Genomic DNA, 12639 nt, shown 5'->3' with positions numbered 1-12639 from the left:
TTCCCCATGCTCCAAGTCGCGAACCCAAACATAGGGACAGCAAGCGCCCCTCAACCTCCCACTATTTTGGTTTACCGACCTTGGACTGAAACTGAAATGCAAGAGGCCGTTAGAGGCTTAACCCCACACAAAATTGACATAGAACAATGGGCGACAGATGTAAGGGGATTACAAACCTCGTTTAACCTGAATGGGGATGAAATGTTTGGTGTGTTCCGCAACCATTTCAAACACGAGTGGGGAAGAGTAAGGGACACCTTCACAGGAAGAGATGAGGGCGGCAACATTTTAAGGCATAATTCAGAAATCTTACAGCAAGGGATGGAAGGGGTAATTTGGAGAACAAAACAGACCCTAGTGCCACCCCTAAATTATGACAAAATTAACCAATGCAGACAAAAAGAGGGCGAAGATGTGTACGAGTACCAAGGTCGCCTGGAAGCAGTGTTTAAAGCCACAGCGGCATTCCTGAAAGTGCAGAACCAAGCAACCCCCACCTCAACCACCTTTTCCAGCTCAACCACCTCCCCCGCAGCTACAGGGGGCAGTTGGTGGTTCACAGGTTGAGGAGGAGGGGGAGTTAAACAGCAGGAAGGATGGGGCGACAGGAATCTTGTCTCTCTCATTTGATAAATTTCCATGACAATTTTGGTGATTGTTGGTAGGATCCAGTGAGTTCTTCCACAAAGAAGTGACGAGTCTCTGGCCAGGCTGAAGGAAAAAAAATGCTTCAGTCCTCCTGCATTTGCAAATTACGGAGGAACTCGAATTTTCACCCTTTGCTGGACAGCTGCCTGGATTCAAGGACCCTGCCTTAGAGGCACGGCCATAACACATATCGAGTGAGAAAGATTCCAAATAATTTAAAATGGGAAAAAGTTTGGGCAGCACGGTGGTGCAGTGGTCTGCACTGCTGCCTCACAGTTAGAATACCATCTGGAAGGCCTGGGTTCAATTCTACCTTGGCCCAGGCCTCTCCCTCTCTCTGTGTGGAGTTTGCATGTTCTCCCCGTGCTTGCGTGGGTTTCCTCCGGGTACTCCGGTTTCCTCCCACATTCCAAAGACATGCACTTACTGGGGTTAGGTTAATTGGCTAATCTAAATTGCCCATAGGTGTGACGGAGTGCGTGAATGTGAGTGTGAAAGGTTGTCTGTCATTCCGTGTTGGCCCTGCAACAGGCTGGCGACCTGTTCAGGGTGTACCCTGCCTCTCGCCCTATGACAGCTGGGATAGACTCCAGCCCCCCCGCGACCCTTAACAGGATGTGCGGAAGCGAATGGTTGGATGGATGGATGGATGGATGGATGGATGGATGGATGGATGGATGGGAAAAAGTTTGATTTAAAAGAAGAACCTGTGAGAGACGTCTCACTAGGAAAAAATGGAGAGGGGAACTCAGGAGTAGAAAATTAATAGTGAAAGAACTCGGCGGAGAGCGAGATCTTAGCGGAGTTTAGAGCAGCAGATGCTGCCACTCCATTAATTAGATGCCCTAATTAATGGAGTGGCGGTTTTGGGGCCACCTCCATTTGTTGTTACTTGTGATACCTCATCTTTCTATGCCCTTTTTGCAGGCAAATTTATAAGAGCTGAAAATCTCTGACCCAGATCTGGACTCCTGCCCTCCGATCACACATCGTCCGCACCAGAATCATCGTGGCCAAACACGGGACCCACCACCTACACCTTTTTAGTGAGCCACTGCCGCACTACAACCTGCAGACAAGCAGACAGCTCCACCCCAGAAGAACCCTCAACGCTGCTCTCCCCCGTGTGGGGACGGACGAGATCGGCTGCTCAGAGCAGAGACCTGAAGTGTGACAGTTGTCACGCTGAAGTGAGCGTCATGTGCGACATGTGCAGGAGATGGTTACTCAGAAGAAGAAGAAGAAGAAAAAGAAGACAAGATGCTGATAGGGGAAAGCAACATTGACTCTGTATTCAGCAGCCGCCACTGGGCAAAGTGTTGCCCATGGGAGAGGACGTGGACGAGGGCAAGGAAAGAGCGGGGTGACTTCTCTCGGATGTGCTGTCCGAGATGACAGATGACAACTGCGGCCTGACGGGTCATTGGCGAAATGAATGCCCATGAATGGTGAAGGGAACATGGACTAACCTGACTGTGTCACACTGATCAGAGAGGAGGACTCCAGACAAGTCAGATGAGGGCGAGTTGCCTGATCAGCAGAGAAGGGAAGTGAGATATCACCTACAAACACACACACACAACTCACACTCATTACTGACGTATAGCGCCTAACACACACACGCAGCCTAGCACACATACAACAACCCCATGGCAATGACAGATGTCATACAATGGACAAGAGAGGCTGGAGAAGCTTTCACAAAAGTAAAAGAAGCACTGGTAACAGACCTAGTGCTGCCTCTTCCAATTTACAAAAAAAGATTTTGTCCAGACTGTAGATTGCAAGGATGGGTTTATGACCTCAGCTCTGTTACAGTCTTTTGCAGATAAATTGAGGCCAATTGCTTATTACTCCAAATGCCTAAATGCAGTCTCAGGAGCATTACCACATTGCGTGCAAGCAGTATGTGCAGCAGCACTCGCTGTTGAGGCCTCCAGAGAACTGGTGCTTTTCCACTCACTTCCATTTAAAGTACCACATAAAAGGAAAACCTGTACATCCTAGGTCACTATTCAAAACAGCAGCCATATTGACACATGGTTTAACACATGTATCAACAGGGGGGGATGGTGAGTAAGACCTATAAGTAAAAACAGACTAAGGAAATGTATGGCAGAAACGGGAAGGCCCTGGGTAGAATGCATAGACTTGGCATTGTTCGGCCAACCTTTTAGACTCCCGGTGTACACAGAAGAACAACAAGCAGAGGAAGAGACTGACTTGAGTGATTGGATGAGAAAATTGTTCCAAAGCAAAAAGGTTGTTGCTACAAATAAACGGCCGGAAGGTTTTTCTGCTTCTCAACAGAAACATCCGGTGGCGGTGGGAGACTTGGTCCTGGTCAGAGTGATTAAGAAGAAGTGCTGGAACCAACCCCGGTGGGACGGACCCTACAAAGTACTACTGACCACACCAACTGCAGTCAAAATAGCAGAGAGATCCACGTGGATACACCTCAGCCATTGCAAAAGGATTGAGCCAATCAACGCTGAGTAGGGGGTGGAAGTCGGGGTTCAAAGGGGGGGGTGAGCCCTAGGCCACTTTCGTCTCAAACCCGTGAAGAAAACAACATAACCCCCCACTAAATAGGGATGGCTCATTCACGTGCAATGACCACGTGGAACTGGATCTGCAACCTGGGCGCATTGATGACGAATGTTTTCATTTCAGCTTTCTACCAGTATACCCTTGTGCAGGAGGGTGAAACAGAAGACCGAATATGAAACCCCCATTGAAAATGGGAGACCAAGTGATGGGGGTGGATGTAAACTGGTTTTCAAACTAATGTTTAAAATTTCCATATGTATGTAGGTGGTTCCCCGAGTGAGACTGACTAGCAGTGGCTGCCGTGAGCGGCGGGGCCGTTGAGGAGTTTTCCTGTCTTGAAAGAATAGAGAGTGTGACTTTGGGTCAAAAGAAGGATAGACAGCCGCACGACAGGTTTTTCGCCTCAACCTCATTCAGGGTAGTATGTGCTATGTTCATGATAAACAGGGAGGAAATGTTAGAATAGATAAACGTTTAACTGTTTTTCTATGTATCACAATGTGTTTATCATAAACATGCACATGGAAAGCAGGTAACACCTGTTTCCTGAGGACACACACACACACCCACAACCACATACATGATTACATCATGTGACGTGAGTGATGTTGTTACCTGAGCTTTGTGTAAACATATGTGATTTCATCATGTGAAGTGAGTGATGTTGTTACCTGAGCTTTGTGTAAACTCACATGATGCTAAAATAAAAGAACCAAGCAGGAAGAAGGTTCAAACTCTCCCTCAGACATACACACACGCGTGTTGGCTGACTGAGACTCTCCCTGCAGGTAAAAAGACCAACTACGGGTTTCTGTGTCTTTCTTTATTTAACGGTGGTCCGAACCTAACACCGGCTTACTGCTTGCGTACGATTTTCCTGTCTTGCAGGATAAAACTGAAATGCCGGTGTCCCTCTGGAGGGAGGCAGCACTCATGGACATTGTAGGGACTGTAGGGACCATCCTGTCCATTGCCTCAGAGGTCTACACTCTGGTTCAAAATGTGAAGGCCAATAAGAAGCGCTGCCGGCGCATATCTGACCGAGTCAGAGCTGTGGAGGAGCTGGTGAAGACCATTAAACAGCCCTCCCCAGAGGTAGAAAAAGCCCTCTGGGAGGTGTCTCTCGCTCTGCAGAGAAAGAAGATGAGCTGGACTGGAAGGAGGACACCGAAGAGCTGATACAATGTGAGGGGAAACTGATTACAGAGTGTTGGTGGTGGAGATGTCTTAAATACACTGCCTGGCCAAAAAAAAAGTCACCACAAAAAAAGGTCACACACTAATATTTCATTAGACCACCTTTGGCTTTGATTACAGCATGCGTTTGCTGTGGCATTGTTTCGATAAGTTTCTGCAACGTCACAAGATTTATATTGGAACAAATTAAAACATGATTTTGAATTTCTGAATGCAAGTAAACAACAAAATAATAAGGTCCACACACTCACCAGAGTTTATTCAGTTCCCCTCAGGATAAAAAAAAGATTCAATTCTGGCATCTAGAACTCAAATCAAATCAGAGTCTGGTGTTCTCTCTGTTCTTCAGTGCTCCTGGACCACTTGAAGACTCAGGAAGAGAAAACTAATGCCATGATGACAGAGTTTGAACATCTTCGAGTCAGCGTGGAAAAGGCCGTGGAGTTGTGTAAGTACATATTTGTAGAGGGTCAAAGTGGACAGTGCTGTGAAGTGTTCCTGATTTCTTTATTTTGTTGCATATATTTGTGCATTTGTCATTATCAAAGCAATTTTAATATCAGACAAAGTTAACCCAAGTAAATACAAAATGCAGTTTTTAAATGATGATTTCAGTTATTAAGAGAACATGACACAAGGCCTCCCTGCCTCTAAACCTGATACCTGGCTGTTCCACACTCGGCAGCAAGAACTGCAGTCAGGCGTTGGTGATAACTGTCAGTGTTTCTCATCACTGTGGTGGAACTTTGGCCCACTCTTCTTTGCAGGATTGTCTGAATTCAGCCACATTGCAGGATTTCCCAGCATGAGCCGACTGTTGAAGCCTTTAACGCCAGGCGATCACTGCTGAACCGCCGGTTCCCTGCCTTTACTAGCCGCGAACAGCTGGTTAAGATGTAGCATATCAGCGCTGAGTCAGTCAATCAAAGGAATGGCTCAAACTAAATGAAGGAAATTCATGCTCTGAAGCTTGAAGCTCTGTGGGGGCGGGTGCTGTCAGACTGTGGGGATATGGAATTGCCACTGGATGCAGAATCTTATCTCTATCTCTCTACATTAAGTTTGCCTTCAATGATGACATGCCTGATCGTCCTTCCGCATCCCCATTGAGTTCCTAATTAAGGCAGTTTCTAAGGCCTCTAGTCTCCTTTTCCATAGAGGGTACTGCTCCTTGTGGCTATTGGTCATCTCATAGCCTCAAGGATTCATTTATTTCATTTATTCAAGCATAAAATACATTTTTGCTTATTAAATGGACTAAATTATCATGGAAAAAAATGCAGATTTGTGTTAAGAAAGGTAAAAGACTAAGGAAGTAAATGTTATTTATAAAGCACATTTAAAGCCAAAGTGCTTTAGAGTGTGGGGTGGTAGTGCTGAGTGTGTGCATCGGGGTGGACGATGCCGTCATCTACCTGCTGCACAGATCCCTCTCTCACCTAGAGCAGGCAGGGAACACTGTGAGGGTCATGTTATTTGACTTCTCCAGTGCTTTCAACACCATCCAGCCTGCACTACTGAGAGGGAAGATGGAGGGAGCCGGAGTAGACAGGCAGCTGACGGCATGGATCATCAACTACCTCACCAACAGACCACAGTATGTGAGGTGCCATGACTGTGTGTCTGATGTAGTAGTCTGCAGCACGGGGGCGCCACAGGGCACTGTCCTCTCACCCTTCCTGTTCAGTCTGTACACCTCAGATTTCAGGTACAATTCAGACCATTGCCACCTACAGAAGTTCTCAGATGATACGGCCATCATCGGATGCGTATCAGATGGGAACGACCAGGAATACAGGGGGGTCATCAGTGACTTTGTCGGCTGGTGTGAGAACAACGCACTCCAAATCAACGCCAGCAAGACGAAGGAGATGATCATAGACTTCAGGAGGAAGCCACCCCCTACAGCACTGGTGAACATCCAGGGAAAGGACATTGAGACAGTGGTCTCCTACAAGTACCTGGGTGTTCACCTCAACAACAAGCTGGACTGGAGTACAAACACAGACGTCCTGTATAAGAAGGGCCAGAGTCGACTACACCTGCTGAAAAGACTGAGGTCCTTTGGTGTCTGCAGGACTCTGTTAAAGACCTTTTATGACACAGTGGTAGCATCTGCCCTTTTCTACGCAGTGGCCTGCTGGGGGGGTGGATGCACCGAAAGGGACAGGAGCAGGATCGACAAACTGGTGCGGAGGTCTAGCTCTGTGTTGGGATGTCCTCTAGAGTCTGTGATGGTGGTGGGTGAGAGGAGGATGTTATCAAAGCTGACATCCATCATGGACACCCCCATCACCCTCTTCATGAGACCGTGGGTGAGCTGAGCAGCTCCTTCAGTCAGAGACTGAAACATCCTCGCTGCAGGAAGGAGCGCTTTCGCAGGTCATTCATCCCAACAGTAGTTAGACTGTATAACGCATCATGATGTCTTGAGTCACTTGGACACTTTACCTCCTCTGCCATCACTTTATCCATACAGTCCAGATACATCTTATTTATTACACTCACCCATATAATGCATACCGTGTATGCTGTGTACCTTACCGGCTACAAATGTATATAATATTTTGATATCTGTATATAGTGTTTTGACGTGTGTGTATATGTAAATGTGGGTATTGACACTGATATATATATTTATGTATATAGTGCTTATGTATATGTGTATAGATTTTTGCTATTTTATTTTATTCTATTCTATTTTAGTTTTTAGTTTAGTTATTTGTTCTTACTCATCCTTTTCATTTTTTCTCTGTATTGAGCTGCTGTAATGCACAAATTTCCCCGTCGTGGGATCATTAAAGTTTTTTTTTTTTTTTTTATCTTATCTGTTTCAAAGTGAACCTCTTTGGCAGATTTCATCTATCCCAGCTGTCACCGGGCAACAGGAATGAAACACCATGTGCAGGTTGCCAGTCTGTCGCAGGGAGGGTGTAATATGATTTATCATTATCTCACTGTTCTTAGCATGTTGTCTCAAAGGTGAAGAAATGAGAAGAGGGGAGAGGTGAGAATGAAGGAGATGGAAAAAGTGAGCAGATTATTTTACTCTGGTTAAAGTGGAGAAACAGAAGAACGTCTCCAGCAAAAGCAGGGACACTTTTTCTTCTTTTTCAGGCAGCGTTCGAGTAAATCTTTGTTCTGCAGTATGAGGTTTTTTATCTCACAAAGAACTTCTGCTTTCTCTTCTTCAAGTTTCTTGCATCTTTTCTCAAGTTCTTCTAAATTTTTTTCCTTTTTTGCCTGCTTTTCCTTCAGTTCTTTATATTTCTCTTCCTGTGCTTTCTTTGTCTTATTTCTCTCCTGCATTTCTTGAGGCGCACACTGCATATCTTTGTGTGTTTTCTCATGCCGTTGCACCTCCATCTGCATTTCAGTGTTTCTGTTAAGTAATTTGTTATATTGTCCTTGCAGTTGTGTAGTTTTAGAGACCATTTCTTGGATACAACACTGCAGCTCTTTGCATGTTTTCTCCAATTCTACCTTCTCTGCCTCCATTTATCATTTTTGTCTTTGACTTCGTTATAAGATGCTTGTAGTTCAGCATTTCTCTTCTCAAAGTAACTCAAACGGCTCCTGAAAGCTCAGAAATTGCACTTCACAGTCATGTAGTCGTATTATGGTATTTGTTGCCAGAAGTCCACAAACGCTGGCACTTTAGAAGTACACTGTGGCTCCTTCGACATGTTTGAAGGTATATGGTTAAAATGTGTCCAGTCTTTACTACGTTTTCCGTCACTCATTTTCCTCACTGTTCCCGCGTGTAGCCTCTATGTAAAGTGCACCTTCCTTTAGCTCTTTCCTGTCTCCCAGCAAATTTTTCCGGTGTTTGTTTACTCACTGCCTAGCGTCTCCGTGGACCCTCCCGCTCAGTGTAGACGATCATATGCTACCATTCATCATAACCAATCACGTGCGGCTTCCACAAAAAAAATAAATAAAAAAATGAGACGAACGAAAAGAAAAAAAGAACTCACTACCAGGAGCCGGCTCCCGTCGTTCACTTCAAAGACCCGGCTCTTAGAGCCGGATCGTTCGCGACCGACCCATCACTACAAGAAAGATGTGCTGCTGAAGAAAAACAATCTCCTAAGTGAACTGAAAAGCTCCTATTGGTGAGATAAGATTGAAACCAGGTCAGAGCGGTGCCTTTGATACCAATTTCAAGATCCAGACGTGATAGAAGGATCTCGTGGTCCACTGTGTCAAAGGCAGCTGACAAGTCTAAAAGCACTAAAATTGCGGGACTACCAGAGTCAACTGCTAAAAGCAAATCATTAAAAACTCTCAAAAGTGCAGTCTCTGTGCTGTGACGTGATCTAAAACCAGACTGAAACTTTTCCCACGTCACGTAGGCTTAAATATACCTGAAGTTGCTTAAAAACAACTTTTTCAAGGATCTTAGATAAAAATGGCAATTTAGATATCGGTCTGTAGTTTGCAAGAACAGTGGGGTCAAGAGTTCTCTTTTTTAATTAGAGGCTGTACAACAGCATGCTTAAAGGCAGATGGAACACAGCCAGATGTGAGAGAGCTATTAAAGTGAGAATGGTTTGACCACTGAAACAAAATGTTATGAGAATGGTGTGGCCCCTTTAAGAGAGAGAGAAGGAACAGCAGTGTGACGTGCGTGGGGGCGAGTGCATGTGGGAGGGGGAGAGATGCAGCGCGAGTGTGAGGGCAGATGCTAGTTGAGCACTATAGAAAGAAGACACAGTTTGTACAGCAGGTCGTGATTATAAAATAAAGCTGTTGCTCCAGCGGACAGTGGTGTCCCGTCTGTTGTTTCCACGGTGGAGAATAAGGGAGTTAACCCCGAGGTATTCGGCCCTGGAGAAGAGTAAATCTCCCCTGTGCTCTCTGACCCCGGTCTGAGAGCTGCTGCAGGAAAGGTTAACACTGGCGACCCAGATGGGACCGGGATTCCTCTGACGTTCCAAGGAAAGAGCAGCGGTGAGCAGAGAAACTGTGAAATAAACTGGGACAGTTAAACCAGGCTAAACCTTATAGTTTACCACATTGGACTGAGCAGCTAGGCTAATACCAAAATGGCGGCTCGCAACCCATGGCCTACTGTCGCAGACCTGCGCACACATGCAACTAGCCACACGAACCCATCCGGGGTGCTAACAGCAGCTAACGTGAACTTAAAAGAGGCATCAACTGGCTATATGGGCAAAAGAAGCAGGAAATATGCACATCCTAACCCTTTTCTCTGTGAAGAGGAGCCGTTTGGAATACGGCAGACAGTGGCTGAAACACCACATGACCCCCCACAGCCCAAGTGGTCAAGCACAAACCCCTTTCTCAAAGATGTTGAAAACACCTGTGCCCTTCCGGACAGTGGGGATAGCGTACTGAGCCACCCATATTCTCAGGTACAGAGTCAACAGTACGCAACATCATCACCTACTATTACTGTTGCAACCCCCCACTCCAACCCATTTTCTCCGGTACACCAAAACAGCTTTGTCCAGAGCACCCCCATTTCTCAAGCATCCTCCTGTCCCGCCCGCACCGGACCTTGGGCACCCAGTTGCAACCCACCTGAGGAGACTCTACAGTTAATGCACTCGCCCAGCAAATGTGTTCAGCCCAAACTACGAATACAGCAGCCCCCCAGTTTGTACCGTCAGCCCTCTTCTGAGAGCGAGGATGATTATGATTATAGAGAGAGAGTTCCCACCTTAAGGCCTGGTCAGTATGATGGCACTACTCCATGGAAAGAGTTCCTGCACCGGTTTGAGAGCTGTGCAAAGGCAAATTATTGGTCAGAGAAGACCATGATAGTCCAACTAATGTTTTGCCTGGTGGGAGCTGCAGGAGCTATCATCCACAGGAACCCTCGGTCATCACAGTGGAATTACCGCCGCCTGGTGGAAGAGTTGGAAACTGCATATGGCCCTTCTTCAGAATATGCAGCTGCAGTGGCTATCGAACTGAGACAACGTGTCCGCCAAGTGGGTGAAGCCCTACACGTGTTGAGAGATGACATATATGGTAAAGTGGCAATGGCTTACAGTGACAGAACAGAGACTGAGCAAGACGCTATAGGCGTTGAAGTTTTCACTAATGCTGTGGGTGACGCAGAGATTGTGCAGAAACTGTTGGAACAGCGGCCTCACACACTAGCCCAAGCTTATAACATTGCCCGCCGTCACGAAACCACCAAGCAGGCGGCATCGTACGTAACCACCCTCATGCACACTGGGACACGTAACCTGGCTGAACGAAGGTCACGGGCAGCTGTTATCCGGAAAGGGATCGAGGCAGAAGGCCCAGAGCCCACCACCACACGTAAACCGTGGGGGGGTAAAGGACAGAATGAGGGGGTGCGTTGTCATAACTGCTCCAGTCTGGGTCACCTGAAGAGGAACTGCCCCTCACCAAGGAAGAACACCAGACCTCAGGCTCCATCATCCTCTCCCAGAAGCTCGGGGCCCAATGCACTTCACCTCAAACCCAAATGCCAAGAAATGAGCATTCACATGCTGGTGCATGAGCTGGAGGTATGTGCAGTTTTGGACACTGCAGCAGGGAAGAGTGTCCTGCCTGCGAACCTCTACAACGCCATTCATCCGGAGGTCCGCCCTCACCTTCAAATATCTGAGACAGAGACTGTGATTGGGGTTGGGCCTGGTGATGTACCTGTCCTTGGTGAGGCATATATACCTGTACAGATTAACAACCGGCAGGTGAGCGTGCATTTCCTGGTGGCTGACATAACTAGCAGGCCTAATGAGGCAATCCTCGGTCATCCATTTCTGGTCCAAGCCCAGGCGCACCTTGACTTTGGAAACCACCGTATAGTACTCTTTGGAGAGGAAGTGCCACATTTTCAGCCACCGAACAAATCTAGGGCATTTGTAGTGAGAGTGGCCCGGACTGTGGTGCTGGAGGCCGGAGAGGAGTATATGGTCCGAGGCAACACCCATACTGGAGAAACAGTGAGGGGGGAGATGATGTTGAGCCCCACCAAAGGTTTTGTGGAGAAACACAAAGTGCTGGTTGCCCGTGGAGTGGTGCAGGCTCAGTCCTCTAAAGTTGTGCCCATCCGCATCTTTAACCCTGGTAACTCTGCCATAACAATTAAGAAGGGGGCCATTGCTGGGATCCTTCAGCCGGCCCAAGTTCTGCCTCAAGCAACCGCAGTCCAGCCTGAGCTGACTGCGGGCAGCATCCCCGTTGTTCCCCAGCATCTACAGGAACTCTACACCCAGAGTTCTGCTGAGCTTAATGGAGGGGAGCAGCTCCAGCTAGCACAGCTGCTGTCAACTTATGGCGGCGTGTTCTCCACAGGCCCCAGCGACCTTGGCCGCACCAACTTGGTGCAGCATGATATTATGACACGACCTGGTATCCCAGTCAAGCAGCCACCACGCAGGATGGCGGGGGTTAAACAACAGAGTGCCGACCAACAGATTCAACAGGGCTTGGAGGCAGGCCTAGCCCGCAGCAGCCACAGTAGCTGGGCGTCACCCATAGTGATGGTACGTAAAAAGGATGGAACATTTCGCCTCTGCATAGACTATAGGGCCCTGAATGACTGCACTATCAAAGATGCGTACCCACTGCCCCGCATCCAAGACACATTGGACACCCTCTCCACTGCCAGGTGGTTCAGCACACTAGACCTTGCATCTGGCTACTGGCAAGTTGAACTAACCCCAAGAGCTCGTAAAGCAGCAGCCTTCTGCACCCGAAATGGACTGTTCGAATGGAATGTCATGCCCTTTGGACTGTGTAATGCTCCAGCGACATTCCAGCGACTCATGGACCGTGTCCTGGCCGGCATGCAATGGGAAACCTGCCTGGTTTATCTGGACGACATCATTGTGCTGGGCAGAGACGTGCCAGAGATGCTGGAGCGGCTGGGCCAAGTTTTCACCAGGCTCCACCAAGCTAACCTGAAACTAAAGCCTGCAAAGTGTTGCCTCTTCCGCCACCAAGTTGCCTACCTGGGTCACATTGTATCAGAGGATGGTGTCGCCACCGACCCCAGTAAAATCCAGAAAGTGAAGGAGTGGCCAACACCCACATCAGTTCAGGAGGTCCGCCGTTTCATCGGTCTCGCATCCTATTATCGGCGGTTTGTGAAAGGCTTTGCCACCATAGCTGAGCCCCTCCATGCCCTGACCAAGAAGTATGCACGGTTTCAATGGACTGAACAATGCCAGGCAGCATTTGACAAACTCAAGTGCCTGCTTACCACTGCGCCAGTCTTGGGCTACCCACTTGACCAGG

At 47.6% G+C, this 12639-nt stretch overlaps 1 long non-coding RNA gene across 1 annotated transcript; it reads left to right on the top strand.

Annotated features, from left to right (window-relative positions):
- Nucleotides 1–3979: 3979 nt before the first annotated feature.
- On the top strand, nucleotides 3980–5366 carry LOC115785358 (uncharacterized). Its single transcript, XR_004020357.1, has 3 exons — nucleotides 3980–4383; nucleotides 4745–4843; nucleotides 5163–5366. It is a non-coding gene; the product is annotated as an uncharacterized LOC115785358 (long non-coding RNA).
- The last annotated feature ends 7273 nt before the right edge of the window (nucleotides 5367–12639 follow it).

The sequence above is a fragment of the Archocentrus centrarchus genome, chromosome 1 (assembly GCF_007364275.1).
Source record: "Archocentrus centrarchus isolate MPI-CPG fArcCen1 chromosome 1, fArcCen1, whole genome shotgun sequence".
In the NCBI taxonomy this organism is placed as follows: Eukaryota; Metazoa; Chordata; class Actinopteri; order Cichliformes; family Cichlidae; genus Archocentrus; species Archocentrus centrarchus.
The sequence above is the reverse complement of the archived record's forward strand: the minus strand, read 5'-3'. Positions and strand labels throughout refer to the sequence as shown.